At 37.7% G+C, this 17,179-nt stretch overlaps 1 non-coding gene across 1 annotated transcript; it reads right to left on the reverse strand.

Annotated features, from left to right (window-relative positions):
* Window positions 1-16,025: 16,025 nt before the first annotated feature.
* Window positions 16,026-16,130, reverse strand: LOC132364168 (U6 spliceosomal RNA). Its single transcript, XR_009502724.1, has one exon. It is a non-coding gene; the product is annotated as a U6 spliceosomal RNA (small nuclear RNA).
* Between the last annotated feature and the right edge of the window lie 1,049 nt (window positions 16,131-17,179).

Raw genomic sequence — 17,179 nt, forward strand, 5'->3', positions numbered from 1 at the left:
GGATTAAGTAGGAACATGTACATAAAGTGCTTGGGACTCTGCCTGAAACATATAATAAATACTACTTGTTATAATGGGTTGTTGCATTTGGTGCGCAGGGCAGGTGATGATGGTAAGACATATGTGAGGGAGAAGAGGGAAAACAAAACCTGATTTATTATGAAGGAAATAAAATGCAATGAATATACGTATCATCAGAGAAATTTTGCCTGACTCAAGAGCTACTTTAGAGCTAACCCTAAGCCTTCCATGATTTTACCTAAATAGTTAAGGAATAGGGGGAGGGAAGAGGACAATTCTCAATTATTATAGCATATCCAAAGGTTTAGAACACGGTCGTTAGCCACACCTTTTCTGTAAAGGGCCACCAAGTAAATATTTCAGGCTTTATGGATCACATGCGGGCTCTGTCCATGTTCTTTTGCTTTTGTTTTGTTTTGTCTTTTACAATTATTTTAAAAATGTAAAAACCATTCTTTGGCCCAATGGCCAAGATTTGCTGACCCGTGGTAAAATCAATGACTATATTTTAGAGAAATTTGAAGAAAGATGTGACGAATAGCTGAAGTTAAAGGTGAGAGTGTGACATATTTGCTGATAAGTGAGAGAGAGAATTGCAGAATGGGTGGTTAGACTCCTTGTCAAAACCACAGAAAAGTGGAAAACCCAGAGTCTAAATCCAAGACCCGGTGAAACCTTCCTTCCACACATAGATGTCTTGGGACTTATTTATCATGAAAGCAGTAGGAAATTTGTTTGGCCAAAGCTGCTTATGACTATTGGAAGATAATTCCCTGTGGGCCTCTTGGGTTTCTGCACGTCTTGCAAGCAAGGCCCTCACTGCCCCTTTGTTCCAGACTGCCTTTTGAAGGATATTTGTATAGTGAACAGCCTTGTAAGACAGAGATAGTGTCTCCCTCAAGAGCAAAGAACATGCATGATTACCTCATATTATAAAAGATCTGGCTTCCCTAAACTCAAGGCTCTTCTCCTGTAACACACCCCACTGCATGAGCAGCTATCACTGACCCTCTTCTTGATGCAAACAAAAGCCATGTGTAAAAAACTGTCCTTCATCTCTTACCCAGCAGTCTCATGTCACCTGTCAACATCCATGAAACTCTGGCAGGTTTACTTCTTAGCTGGCACATAGGGAAACATTTCAGAGTTTTTACAGTTTTTGACAGTGACAGAAATGGAATGCAAATGAGTAACAACAAACTAATCAAGGGAATCATTAAGTAAAAGTTACCCTTAAAAAAAGCATTTAACAAAATCTTAAAATGGTGTGATGCACTGAAACGGGAAAGAAGGTGGAAAGAGATGGTAAACAGTGACTTAGCCTGTTTGGGTGATGTGGGTGAATGTAGCACGTCTACCTTGGCTGTCTCTACTGAAATTCTACCATTCTTCAAAGTGTTTTCAAATACCACACTACCTGGAAGTGACCTCTTCGTCAAAGCCCGGAAATTTACACTATCTCCATTATTACTAGTGATTTCACAGGCATAGCGTCTTATCTGAAATGACAAATCCACAGCTTCCAGCAGTGTGCTCAATAAATGTGTATGTCTCACTTATTTAGCTATGTATTATGGTTATTTTTGCAGTCTTATGTAGATCGTATGCTCAATGATAGCAATAATCCTTTTTTATTTGTCTTTGCATCCAAGTTAGGTGCTTGTTACGGGCAGAATCGTATCCCCTTCAAATCTGTGTGTTGAAGCCCTAACTCCCAGTACCTCAGAATATGACTGTATTTGAAGATAGGATTTTTAAAGCATGAATTATGAGGTCATTTGGGTGGGCCCCAATCCAATATGACTGGTGTCCCTATAAAAAGAAGAAAAGTAGACACAGATAGGTACAGAGGGGAGACCACATGAAGACACAAGGAGAGGATGGCTGTCTACAAGCCAAGGAGAGAGGCCTCAGAAGAAACCAACCCTGCCAACACCTTTATCTCAGGCTTCTAGCCTCCAGACTGAGAGAAAATAAGCAAATAAAAAAGTAAATATCTAGCGTTTAAGCCAAAGTCTGTGGTACTTTGTTACGGCAGCTGTAGTAAATTAATATAGTGCTCAATTCTTAGTTTTTAAATAAAAGAACTTCTTAAGGAAGTCATCCCTGCTTCTGGGTTAGCTATCTCTCCTATTTATTGCCATAACAGCTTGTACTAACCTCTATCAGATCACTCACCTACCACATGGCATTGTAGTTATCTCTTTATTATTTATATTATTACATATATTATACTGTGGGCCCTGCCCCCAGGATAACCATTTATTACATCTGGTGCAAGTGACAGAAAATGTGATTCAAATAAGGTGAAGCAAAGTGGAAATCTACTGACACTTCAGTAGAGCTAGCTTCAGGCATATTTTGATTCAAGGACTCAAATGACATCATCAGGGCCCAATCTCTTTCTATCTCTTAACTCTGCTTTCCTCCACACTAGCTTCATGCTCAGCGTTCATGTGATGGAAAGGTGGCTGCCAACAGATTCAGGCTTACATACTCCCAGGTTCAAGACCAGGATAAAAGGAGATAGAGCTTGTTTCTCAATAGTCCCAGCAAAATTCCCCAGTTTGCATCTCTTTGGATCAGGTGACATGCTTGTCCCTGAACCAATCAGTGTCAGTGGGGATGCAGTGCTCAGGCCAGGATGGAGTCACATGCCCCACCAGGAAGTCAGAGGTGGAGTCAGATACCTGATACCCATGGGCGGAGGGAGGGAAGAGAGGTGCTCCCAGGGGAAAATTGAGATCCAAGCGAAGGGAGGATGGGTGTTGCGCAAGCAACTTGCTTGTTGCTCCTATATGACTGTTAAATTCTCAAGGACTAGATACCCCAGTATCTCTCTAGCTTCTGGACCCAGCAAGGTTCCCTGCATATAATAATAGGCACCAGTAAGTGTGTGTTAAATAAATGAATGCAGCAGATGTGGAGCCATCAGGTAAAGGAAATTTCCATTCCTGCTGCAACCAGGACACAGCGCCTGGGAGTCCCACTCATCTTCACATTTAGAAAACAGCCTGCAGCCTCACAGCCCGAACCTGGCCTGGCGGAGGAAATGGCCCTCTTCTCTTCCCCAACAGAGCAGCCTAGTGAGATGGTGCATGCTGGCTTTGTGGTCAGATTCTATTTGGACACAGAGGAGTGGGTGAAAATTAAGACAGAAACAAATGGGGAAGGTGTGGGGACAGGATTCTACCCTAATGTTTCCGTTCTTCACTTCAGCCAGCAAGTGGGAATTGCATCAGATAGGTTACAGAACCACCTAGTGGTCAAAGAGCATCGACACCGGTAGTGTAGACCTCAGATGGTGTGTGTTGCAGCGTAAAGACCGGCATCCAGGCCTGGGGGAGTGATGAACTCTGGTCACTGAAGGGTCTCCTGAGGTACCCTCCGTGGCTTCCACTTTTCTCCTACTTTTGGGAATGCCACTGAGAGCAGAAATCTGGGATGAAATGAGTCAGCTATATCGGCTTTTCGTTTCTACTTTTGTCCTGGAGGTATCTGGGACAGGAAAGGTGTCGAAATGATCAGGAAGCCTGCAAAGCTGCGTGAAAATGTCAGTGCAGCACTCTCTCCTCACACCTGCTAATCTGTGCGCGCAGAGGTCACACGAGGGACTTCCCATTTCTACCTCATATACTTTTGTACTGCTTGGTTTATAATATCTATTGCTTCTGTAATAATAATCATAAAAGAGGACATGTTTAAACGTAAAGAAATGGATGTCATTTCATCAGGGAGGTTCTCCCTGACGTTCTAAGAGCAGAGTGTGGTCTACCTGCACTAATCTATTTACGAACCTTCCAAACATGTTTTTTCAGAAATACAGCTGGCGTTACGGGCATTGACGGGGGCTTCGGCACTAACGGGAGCTAACTTGTTCAACTGGGAAGTGGATGCGTGGGCTTCATTACCCTGAGCAGTCCAGTCTTCCGCGGAGTGTCTTGCTGCCGGCACTATGAGGCTCCAAGCTCCCGTCCCTCATCCCCTGCAGTGTCTGGGAGAAGCAAGGCTGGCAGGGAAAGGCGAGATGGCCTTCCATTTTGCTAATGGACATGCAGCCATGATTCTTAATGCAGCTGGGCGGCTTATGATGCTCTACATGAAGAGTCCTAAAGGTTTTAGGTCATAAAATATATAGAACAGACTTATTTATAGTTAAATCCATGATATTTAGAAAAATATTATCCAAGTTATATCTGGGAAGGTTAACTTGAGGACAAGTGGACTGGCGAGGAAGAGACACTGGCTTCCAAGATACCAAGTAGGAGAGTGTTGTAAGGGGCTAATTGCTATGATTATTGCCATGGCAGTTTCTTTCCTGACATCAAATTCAGTGTGCCTATTATAGTGCCTGGCAAGGCATAGGTGACTAATAACCACTGGTTGAGTAAATGCTTGTGTAAACCTGGATGATCAGTTACAGTATTGTAGAGAAACGGGGTGGAGGAGAGGCATGAAAGAGTGCAGGAGACTTATCTAGTACATAGATGTAAGAAGCTGGGGAGAGAGGAGATCAAATAATGACCGCAGTTTTGATCATTGCTGGAACTGCTGTGAGAGAGAGAGGGAGAGGTGAGGCAGAGACTGAGAGACAGAAAGAACTGTGGACTGTGGAGAGGCTGCGTGTCAGAGCAGAGGGGAGAGGAAGGAAGAAGATGAGTTCCATTCATTGTGCATATGTTCAGTTTGAGTTGACAGCGGGACATCTTAAAGAAATGTCCAGCAGGCAGCTGATGATAGGGATTTGAGCATGGGGGAGAGGTTAGTGTCTGGGATAAAGATCTGGGTAAGTCTGACACGGAGGCAAGAGCTGAATCTGTAAGAGCAAATGAACTGCCTTGGAGCGCAGGATGTAAAGACAGAAAATCAAGGGCCCAGATTTGAGTTCTGAGGAATGTTCCCTCTTTCAAAAAGTGTTGGGAATATTGAAGAAACTTGCAGGTGATGAGCTTCTCCAATTGCCAATTGAATCCTTATTTAATAAAGGCCTGGTGAAATCACTTGACATTTTAAATGAAGACTACAGAGAGAGTCATTCAGAGTTGGATATGAAGCGGAAAATCCTTCTGAGACATAGAGAGGGAAGAAACGATTTCCATTTCTCAATTGTTCTCTGTTTTAAAATTCTCGAAAGCAACAAAAATCAAGGTACTTCAGTTAAAAACTTCGAGCTAAAGTTTGCTCTCATTCTAGCTCATTTGAGTGTACTTTTCCCCCTTCTATTTTTGTTTTGCCTCCACTTTGTAAAGAGGTTGTTTAAACCTGTGCATCAAATTCTCACCAAGCAACCCAGCCACTGTGGGAAAACCAAAAAGCAAGTACAGTGCATTTATAAGAGCTTTGCTAGGAATCAGTGGGAGGGGAAACCAAAGGATGCTGTCCAGATCAGTGACCCCTGCACACTGGGAAAAGTTAATTGGCAAACAGCACAGGAACATAATGGGAGGACCAAGAGTGGCTCAGGCAACCTTTTTAGGATGAAAGGAGTATACCTTTGGCAGTGACCATTTTTCACTTCCTTGCTTCCCAGAGGCCTTCTTCTTATACATTAACAAAAACAGTACCTTTCCAGATGTAATCAAACATGTAGCAACAAGAGAGAGATGGGATGGGGGAGCAGCTGAGCACAATCTTTGCCTTGGGTAATGCTGAGGCAACGAATAGCTTGTTGGAAGACATGTTGAAATAAATATATGTTCTTTTACTGATGCCAGAGGGAACGGTTTCTCTATCGAGGATGCATGTTTGTGTGTGTGCAGGTGTGTGTGCGTATGTGTGTTACCAGCATCGATTTGGGTGGGTAAATGGAAACACGTGATTATCCCATGGTGCTGCAAGAATGATGGAAACAATACACTTTCTAAATAAGCAGATATCGCATGGAGGCAGGACCCAGATGCTTCCTTTCCGAAGGAAACTCCCAACAATACACTGAAATCCACTATCAACAATGAAAACATATTGACAGAAAAGCCTAGAGATTCTCAAATCAAATTCTTTAAGGTTTATAACACTAGATTCAGCTTATTAAACTACTGAAAAGGGGAGAAATTAAAAAGCAATTATTTTAATTATCGTGTTTGTATCAAGTTTAGCCAACTGCTACAGTAATATCACTTAGCTTGTTCTACTGTAATTAATCCAATAAGTGTACAAGGAAAACAAATTAGAATTATTTATAGCACTGAAGCTAAGTGGAAATGAGATATTGCCCAAGTGCTATTACAATAAATATGGGTTGTTTCACACTCCTTCAAATTATGCTTTAGGACTTTCAACCATTCATGTTATTCTTCAACTGTATAAACCTCCACGAAAAAAAGAAAATTCCAGTAGTGAATGTCATCAAACTTATGTTCAGATGTGCATATTGAGTTGAGTAACCAGGCACTTGTTTTATTTGAGCCAAATTAAATATATCTCATTAAGGAAATGTTAACTAGTATGCAAACACTGAATGCATTTTTTAGAAAACAGTCTCTGTAATGAGGTACAAACATTATGTGACTTTACGAATCTGTCCCACAGAGCAAAAACCACGGTCAAGATTCATATCATTTAAATGGCATAGATTCTCCCCAGGTCCAGTTAATAGTGAATTATATGTAAATGAAAGGAAATACAGATCTGGCACAAAAGGAGAAAATCTGTCTTAGAGATGACTGTTTTTTGTTTTTTTTTTTTAAGTAATAACCCCTCACTCAGAAAAAAAAAAAGAAAATTGTATGCAAGACCACTGGTTCACCGTTCAGGCATAATACAAGCAAATTAGGTCCCAAGTAATTCCATTCACAAGTGTAAGAAAAAAATTGTCCAAGTCCCCTCCTCGTATTTCTGCATTACTGTTGCTGAGACTACTACTGACCATGGTAAAATATACTACCTACTACCTACTGCCTGCTTTCAGTTTACAAGGCACCAGATTAAGTCCTTAGCGTTCTTTGGCCCAGTTAATCCACAGACCTCACGAGCAGATGCTGTAGTTATCCCCGTGCTGTAGATGAGAAGACCGAGGCCGAGAGGGGACATTTCCACAAGATTCTCAGATTACAAAGCCTGAGCTCTTAACCGATATATTTTCCCCTGACAAATAGGTTTTCAAATGCGGAGAAGAGTTTGTGCGGGGTTTTGGATACAGCTGAACTAGCCTACTCTTTGAATCAGTGTGAACGAGGCCCGACCCCTGCTTCAGTCGATCTGGCCTGGGCTCTGGTTTTCCCCCGCCCACAGGATAACCAGCTCCTGAGCATACATCTAGGTTTGTTCTCTAAAAAATAGCGCCCTGCATGTGCATAGCCCTTTGAACTCTGTAAAGCCATTTCACATCAACGGTCTCTTTTGATCTGCCAGTGAAGTGAGAAGAGAAACCATTTTTAATCCCCATTTTATAGGCAGTATAAAACAACTTCATTCAAAGTCATATCATGGGTTAGGAGCAGAGCCAGAGGTAGAATCTGATTTTTCTGCCCTTCCCGCAAGTAGATTCCTCTTCTGCTTGGCCCTCCACGTGAGGGAACGTATATACGTAACTGCATATACAACCTAACTGCCAAGCCCAAAGGAATCCTCCGGGAGCCTGCTAAATAAATAACACCCAGTAGGGACAGAGCTTCATGTTCTCATATAATCTAGAATTTAGAACTAGAGGCAGACATCTCTAGCTCATTTCAGACCAAACCAAAAGTCACTAATCCAAACCTCAGAGAGAGAGCTCAGCTTCTGATTTGTTGCCAAAAAAAAAGCCCTTTGGGAGAAGAGGCAAAACCTTAATTTAGTTATCAGTTCATACAATGCTGTGTATGTGATATATTTTTTCTAGTTTGTCTGTAGGATTGAAAATTAATTATAAGGCAGCATGGATTTTTTCAAATGTCACCATGTTTTCAAGTTTTCCTAACTACTCTCTAAGTCAAATCATGGCTATGCTCACTATTAGCTGTATAACAATTGGGCAAATACTTTGAATTTTTAAAATAATCTAAAACAGTGATAATAATAACACCTACCGCAACCTCATTGAATTGTTGTAATCTTTAAATGAGATATGCATGTGACACATCTGGTGGGGTGCTTGGCAAGTATATTTTATGCATGTGACAAGTACATTTTAGTTGTTGATTTCACTATGCAAAGCATTTTAAAATGCATCTTGGAAGCCAAATACACAAATAGTAATTATGCTTTTGTCAAGTTGTTTTATCTTGAAGTTAATAAGACTTATCGCCTAATCAAATGCATCATTTAACTGACAATTTATATCATAGATTAATTTGCATCTTAATAAAGGATGTGAGGTGACGGAGCTTACCAAGTCTCTCCCCTGCATGAGTTTACTTCGGCTTTCTCTTTACTCTTCAAATTTGCTTTGATTGTTAGAATTTCACTGGCTTGTGAGCTCCTTGAAGGTACAGGTAAGTGTTTTCATCTGCATTCTCTCACAGAATCCACCACATGGTTGCCACTCAGTAAACAACACTTGTTGAACATTGATTTGATGCCAGGAAACTAAAAAATTCATCCATTAAAAGAATTTATGTTTGCTTTGAGATTCCCACTGTGTTTGGTCAACAAGAGTACCCTGAGTTCTCTGGGATCTTAATTCTACTCTTGGGCAGGCACTGCTTTATTCTATTCTGAGCAGCTCTTATAGCACACACAAAAAAGGGGAGGGAGACAAAAAGAGAAAAAATAAGGAAAGAAAAATGAAAGGGGGCTAAGAATTTATGTTATGTGCAGTGGTTAAGAATCCGCCTGCCAATGTAGGGGACACGGGTTCGAGCCCTGGTCCGGGATGATCCCACATGACGCGGAGCAACTAAGCCCACGAGCCACAACTACTGAGCCTGTGTGCCACAACTACTGAAGCCCACGTGCCTAGAGCCCGTGCTCTGCAACAACAGAAGCCACCGCAATGAGAAGCCCACGCACCGCAACGAAGAGTAGCCCCCACTCACCGCAACTAGAGAAAGCCCACATGCAGCAACAAAGACCCAATGCAGCCAAAAATAAATAAATAAAATAAATAAATTTATTTAATAAAAAGAAAAATGAAAGGGAAATAAGGAGAGAGTAAATAGGGGAGGAGAGGAAAAAAATGAATTAATGAATTTTACTTTTTACCTTTCCCCAAATACCCTTCTGTATTATATGATCTTTTCTTTTTAATGTCAATTTATCTTTTTTTTTAATTTAGGTATAGTTTATTTACAACATTGTGTTGTCAACTTATCTTTTATAATGAAAAAGAAAAATGTATACAGCTGTTAATCTCTATATTAAAATATTTCAATTAAAATGGTAACATAAATTGAGACCTGATTTGCTAATTACAGCTATTATCCATGTTTTGGAGGTTCCTGGAAGTTTTGAAGTTGCAGAGTAGAAGGGAAGGAACATGATTTTGAAATTAGACAGACACAGCCCTACAGCAATCTGTATACCTTGTCCAAGTTACTCAACCCCTTTGCACTTCTATTTCTTCATCTTTAAAATTAATATGTAAATTACTTAATATTAATATAAATTCTTAATTAATATTAATACTTAATATTAATCCCCCTCTCAAAATTATATCAGGGTCAAGAGTACAAGCTCTGGAGTTAGGCTCAAATGATGGCTCCAACATTTGCTAACAGGGTAACCTTATATGAACTTCATTTTCCTTATAAATATAATATAGGTATTAATAATATCTACCTCATCAGGTTGTGAGGAGGAATAAATGAGATAATCAGGAATTCTACTCTGAACATTAGTAGACTTGCATGATCAAAATATATACTCAATTATTTTTATAATTTTGTTAATACAAATATTGTGGAATTTTTTCCCTCTTGGTGTGTATATACATACATATAATATATATGTGTGTATATATATATATACACATACACATACATATATGTGTGTATATATATATACACATACATATATATGTGTATATATATATATATATATATACATACATATATATGTGTGTATATATATATATATGTAATATCCTTGATTTTGCCTGCCTCTTAGCCCACAAAGCCTAAATATTTATTATCCAGCACTTCACAGAAAAAGTAGTTTACTGACCTCTGGCTTAGAAGCTAGGAAGTCATACCATCCCAAGGTACTGCTTCCACTAAGTCATATATTTTCTATTAATGAAGTCGATTCCATGTAGGTAAGAGCAGAGAGACATGAGGCTAGAGGAAGGAGGGAAATGTAGACAAATTTTAAAGAGAGATTCTTTTCTTTACTGGGAAAAAAAGGAGGTTCTTTTTTCCCTTCCATTCTTTTTAGGTCTAAGTGAGAAGAATGCCTTATGGTTAGCTTACCAGTGCCCTTCCTGGACACCTATTAAACAAATGGTGATGGAACAACTGGTGATGCATATGGAAAAAACAAAATCGGATCCCGAATTCATATACCAAGTGGATAAAAATAAAATGTTTTAATGTGAAAAGCAAAACTTTAAAATCCTTAAAAGAAAATATTGAGGGTGCTGTTTGGCTTTGGGATAAGACAGACACAAACCATCAAGAAGATGTAGCACTTAAGCCTTATGCAGTCCTAGGAAAATCCTTGCGCACACATATACAAGGAGACACACACAGGACCGTTCACAGACCATTGTTTGTAAAAGCAGGAAACTGGACACAAACTTAATGTCATCAGTAGAAAAAGGGATCAATACATTGTGATATGTTAATGGACTACTACATGCTAGTAAACAGAGCTTCACAAACTATTCACACAGGTGAATCTCATAAACTTATGAGTGAAAAAAGCAAGTTGAAGAATAAGTCAGTATTATGTCATTTATATAAAAGTCAAAAACATGCTGAACAATACTACATTGTTTTAGAATAGACACACACGTAGTAAAAATAAAAAGGAATGCTGAGAATGATAAGCCTAAAGTTCAGAATATTAGTAACTTCTGCTGGGAAGACATGGGCTACAATTAGAATATACACAGGGTATTTCAACTATACTTAATGTTTTTACATTTCAACCTAGAAGTACAGTACATACATATTTATTATATTATACTTTTAAGTCTTACTACATATATCATGCATCTTATAGCTTATTGCATTATAGTAAGTATAAAAATCAAATTATTAAGAAAGAAGCCCCAAAACACCCTTTCCTTTATAGGCATTACCTTTTCAGAGAGCCATGCTGGTTTTTCCTGTATTTCCTACGTTGCTGAAATGGACATAATTGCTTTCCTCAAGAGTACCACAGCTTATATTTTGTCCAAGACATATTACTTATTGAACTAAGGAAATGGCCACTGGACTTTTTGAGAAGAGTCATGCAATACCCCGGGAGGCCAGTAATAATACAGATCAAAGTCCTTGGTACCTTGAATTAGGTTATTTTTATAAGATTGAGAGGAGCACTGATGAACCAAAAAAAAAAAGGAACTACTCTAATGTTAGAATATCAGACTCTGGCCAGTGGATGATGTGCCCGCTTAATAATATTTCCCAATGCAATTAGATTAGAAGGACAAAGTATTTAAAAGCCAAGATTACATTAGGAGTTACTGGGGCAAAATCATATCTTCTTTCTAAGGTATAGTTAAAAACTCCAAGCAATTCAGGAGGTCTGGAAAAGAGCATCTAGTTATCAATTCTCTCAGTTAAATATTTGTGCCAGGTGGCAAATGTGTGTGTGTGCATATGCTTATTTTTTAACAAAGAAATCATTCCATATATACTTTCACATAGCCTGATAAAACTAGAATATATATAGGGAACACTTTCATATATATGTGTATACACATATATAGATAACTATATATATTCTTCCGAAATATAATTGAGATTTTATTACTTCAAAAACTACATGCATATTTATATATTTTATATATTAATACATAACATTATATATAACATATACAATATAAATTACGTGTTGTGTGTAAAAGTTATATATATATTTCAGAATTGAAATGTGTCAAAGAATCTAATACAACTTTACTTTATAGAGAGAAAACTAAAGCTCAAAAATGACAATCAAGGTCTCATCAAATTATTAGCAAGGCTAATGCTATGTATTTTTCATTCTTAGTTCTCAGTTCAAAATTGTGCAAGAGACATGTCATCCTTAGCCACACAAAATGTAGTAAATGTGGGTCACTGTTATTTACTTGTCATCAGATACATGAAACATGAATGTCCCAATCTGGGCTACACAATGAAAGAAAGATGTGAAGAATTTGGAAGGGATCTAGAGAAGAGTCCAAGGGCAATCAGAAAATCAGTTGAGAGAAAAGCATTAAGGCAGAGAAAACTCAGCTTGTAAGGAGGAAGCCAAAGAAGGATTTTGCTCACAGTAGGCACTTAATGGCTTGGAACTGCATTCAGTGGGGAAAGCTCATTGAACAAGGGTGGGAAACATTCCCCCAGTCATTGAACCAGAGAAACCTCAAAGCAAGGGCCTATTCCTCCCCACATCCCTTGCAAAAAGATATCCAAAATATTTTCCCCATTACTTAGAGATGAAATATTCAGTTATTTTGTTAAAGAACCGAGAATAGGCAACATAAAACTTTGATATGCACAAAATGCTAAATACATCTCATTTCCATTTCTATATTAGAGTCAGTTAAAGTTTGAATAAACATAAACTGAAGACTGGGTGAGACAACAAAAGGATAGATGCAGAGTGGTAAGGATAGAAGCTATACCCTGGGCATTAGCTATATTGTTCCTCTTTAAAATGCTGATAAACTGCCTACTTTCTATAGCTTTTTAATTGTTCGGATTCATAGGTTCTGCTCTGAATCAGAATATTATGATTGCCAACGTGGAAAAAATGATTTTTGGAGCAGTACCAGCAGCCAGAGCGTGCTCAGCCCGGGGAAGAGATGAAATGAAGCCCATTAGAACGGTCTCTCTTCCATGGATACTCTCTTCCAGATCTTGATCAGGGACCACAGCTCCCCAGCTCTAGTCTTAGAGGATGGTGACCTGTTCCCATCTCCCATAAAGAGACAATAAGAAGACCCAAGCTCTAATTGCACCATGAGCAATTTAAATCAGTGGCTAGAAAAATTTCCCAACCATAATGCTGAAATGGATTTCTGAGAGGTTTTGCAAACAATTGAATATCACCAGAATTACCTTGTTACGTGAATATTTAAAAACTGCTTTAGAATTGAGTTTCATTATAAAATTGATTTAAAGAATTAACATACCTTTCCACTGTCTGATTTACCTTTTTTGGTACTCACTGCTTTTTACACCAGGTAAGTAGGCTTTATTTTGATACACTAAAAATTTCATATTGATGTCTATATGACATAGTGTAAGTATTAAAACAAATTCCCTAAAACAAACTCTCCAACCTTTCCCCTGCTTATTCTCTTAAGGCTCCAGACTCCCCTCTATCAACTGCAATTCAGTCTTGACTTTCATACTCTCAATTCCCATTCTTCCCATTCTGCCTCTAGCTGGGTCCTGGTTAAGACAGAGGTTCTGTGGTTTGTTCATAAATGATTATCTCTTATTTTTGTGATATAATAAAATAAAAAACAGAAAATCAGTATGACTCAGGTCAAATATTAAATTCTAATTTTGGTTCAAAGTAGATGATCAAAGATAGCCACATTTAAATACCATTCACCTCATTGGAGGTGCAGTTCAATCTTTTATTAAACCATAGAAATGATTGAATCTTTTACAGAAAAAGCCAAAGCCATGTTATCCCACTAGGAAGATTGTGACCTAGACCAGCATCAGAATAGAATATGATCTGAAGAGATGATAAAAATTGAGTCTGGTTAAGCATGACCTTGCGACAGACATAAACATCCAAGGAGTATCTGAACTGGCATTTAAGCTAGGGTATGTTGGTCAATATGAATGCTCATGTAGTGATTAAAATGTACCACATTTAAACAGTACAGAAACAGTGTTTTTTAAAAGTGCATTTAAAAAGCAAGCTTACTTACAGGCATAGAACATTATAAATAGAATGCCAAAGCAAACAAATGCCCTCAAACACAAAGAAAAAAAAAAAAGCAGAAGGAATGCATTTTAAATCATTTTATTAAGAAATTCAACACTTAAAGCTCAATAAAAATTTATGTAACTGATTTCTGCAGATATCTGAATTGGAGATGTTGATTTTAGGCTTCTTGTTAACTGCTGCTGTGATAAAATTTAATTCTTGAGAATTTAAATAGGAACACATTAGGTAACAAGGCCTAATTTGAGCCACTGTCAGATCATACTATACATTTGTTCTTATCTCAAGGGATGAATATTGAAAAAATTTAAAGCACAGCAGAGTTAAATGTTCAAGGATGTCCTGAAATGACTAAATTCTATAGGCATACAGACCCACTCAAGGTGAAATTTTAAATGGGCACATTTCAAACATTTTTTTTTAAAGCTATATAAAAACACTGACCTAAAAATGCTACTGTTGGAATGACTCTTCTAAATGGGCAAGAAAAAAAAAGCATCTCACTTTGAATGAAGTCTTCCATTCTAACGCAGAAATAATTTGAGGTGTGGGTATGACATCATACTTTTAGCAGTATTCATATTCCACTGCTTAAGAGTAGAATAAAAATGTTGAGATAATTGAGAACCAAAGAGCAATGCTTGTACAAACATGGATGTGACTTGCATGTTTCAACAAATCACAGAAAACTATATTCACATTAAACAAAACTGTTAGGGAATAAAATTATTGAAGTTCTCAGAATTTAAACTCTGAGTTTAAATAATGATCAACCTCAGCACTGTTAAAAGCAAATGTGACACTCCAATGATGAAAGTTGCCAATACCAATGCAGCACTACTTACAATTTTTAAAAGAAGGTACAAAGATCCCAACTGTTCAACAGTAGGGAACTGGTGAAGTAAATTTAACCACTCAAATAATGATATTCAGCTATTAAAAAGAATGAAATTTCAATGTTCAACATACATAATGATGCCTATAATAGTTCAGTTAAAAAAAAAAAGTTGACTTTGAAAACAATATGCAAAGATGCCAGAAGCAAAAGGCCACATTTTATGCTTCTCCTTGTATGAAATGTCCAGAATAAGCAAATCCAGAGACAGAAAATAAATAGCAGTTGCCAGGGTATGGGAGGTGGGGAATTGAGAGGTATAGGGTTTCTTTTAGGGGTGATGGAAATATTCTGAAATTAGATAGTAATGACACTTGTACAACATTGTGAATATACTAAAGCAAAGTATATGCCCAGTGGTGAGATTGCTGGGTCGTACGGTAGTTCTATTTTTAGTTTTTTAAGGAACCTCCATACTGTTCTCCATAGTGGCTGTATCAATTTACATTCCCACAACAGGGCAAGAGAGTCCCCTTTTTTCCACACCCTCTCCAGCATTTATTGTTTGTAGACTTCTTGATGATGGCCATTCTGACAGTGTGAGGTGATACCTCATTGTGGTTTTGATTTGCATTTCTCTTGAGTTTTACTCAGAGACAGTCACTGGGTAAGCTTTTAGTGATACTGAGAGTATCTCCAGTACTTAAATTTGGTCATGCATGACTCTTCATGTAAACAAGCAAACTTGAGAACTCAACTCTTATATCAAAGGCAACTCCACTGTATACCTGATTAGCGGTGTTGAGCATTCTTTCATGTGTTTGTTGGCAATCTGTATATCTTCTTTGGAGAAATATCTATTTAGGTCTTCTGCCCATTTTTGGAGTGGGTTGTTTGTTTTTTTGATACTGAGCTGCATGAGCTGCTTGTAAATTTTGGAGATTAATCCTTTGTCAGTTGCTTCATTTGCAAATATTTTCTCCCATTCTGAGGGTTGTCTTTGGTCTTGTTTATGGTTTCCTTTGCTGTGCAAAGGCTTTTAAGTTTCATTAGGTCCCATTTGTTTATTTTGTTTTTATTTCCATTTCTCTAGGAGGTGGGTCAAAAAGGATCTTGCTGTGATTTATGTCACAGAGTGTTCTGCGTATGTTTTCCTCTAAGAGTTTTGTAGTGTCTGGTCTTACATTTAGGTCTTAAAAATATGGAACACTTCACGAATTTGTGTGTCATCCTTGTGCAGGGGCCACGGTAATCCCTGTTATTGTTCCAATTTTAGTATATGTGCTGCCAAAGTGAGCACTAAAATAATAGGGCTTTTAGGATCATTGACTGCCTAGCGAAAAGATGCTACCAAGTCCTATAATATTCTCAAAAATCACAAAACTGAAACCTACAAGCAAATGTGTCATTAAATTTTAGAAAGACATTCGTTTGAACTGTATTCACCTGGGGAAAAAAATGAAATAACCACGTTGTTTTCTCTATTTTTAAGAGAATCAGAGTAGGCCAACTAGGTATAAATTTACAAGCACCTTAAATGTTTCTTATGAGTACTTCGTTTTCTCATATTTAAAATTTCTTTTGTGCTGCAAGTGTTGAAAAGCGATTAAAACGCCTTAATACGTAATTAATCACCCTACAAGCTATCACCATATTTAGTGGTAGTTTCAGAAAAAAAAAAATTATATATGCAAGGTAAGCCTAATAAAACTCATGAAAAATGTAATATCTGATTTTTAGAACCTAATGTGCTCAAGGAAGTATTTGTGCTTTTAAATTAGAACAACTCTGTATTTAATTAGTCCTCATTTGCATATGTAATCATTTTAATTTATTTGCACAAACACAGGACATTGTGCTCCATCAGCAGGTAATGTTCTTTATTAACTAGACTAGGAACTTCATGCCCAGGAAGAAATATTCCTATCCATGATGCAAAAGTCAGAACTACACACTGTCTTGACTTCATTCTTCAGGTTTTATGGTCACCATTCCAAGATAATAGAATACAATATAAAACACTTGACTAATCTGCCAATCTCTAGAAATCAGTAATTTAATATTTAATGTTTGTTTTTACCTACTGCCCAGTTACAAACTGGGTATTTATTCGTACAAAGTAACTTCTTGAAATTCAAGTACTAATAATAATGCACTAAAATTCAAACTTCAATAATTTGGATGGTGGCAGAAGTAGAACTGATTAAAAATCAGTGATTTCTTCATTGGTGGTGTCAAGTAATAACAGCCTAGATTGTGGAGAAAGTGGTGAGGACAGGCTTTATTTAAGATGTTTGAAAGTCAATACTGTATGCTTGACAAGCTAATGACAGATCATACTTATCTACT

Source organism: Balaenoptera ricei, chromosome 3 (genome assembly GCF_028023285.1).
Source record: "Balaenoptera ricei isolate mBalRic1 chromosome 3, mBalRic1.hap2, whole genome shotgun sequence".
In the NCBI taxonomy this organism is placed as follows: Eukaryota; Metazoa; Chordata; class Mammalia; order Artiodactyla; family Balaenopteridae; genus Balaenoptera; species Balaenoptera ricei.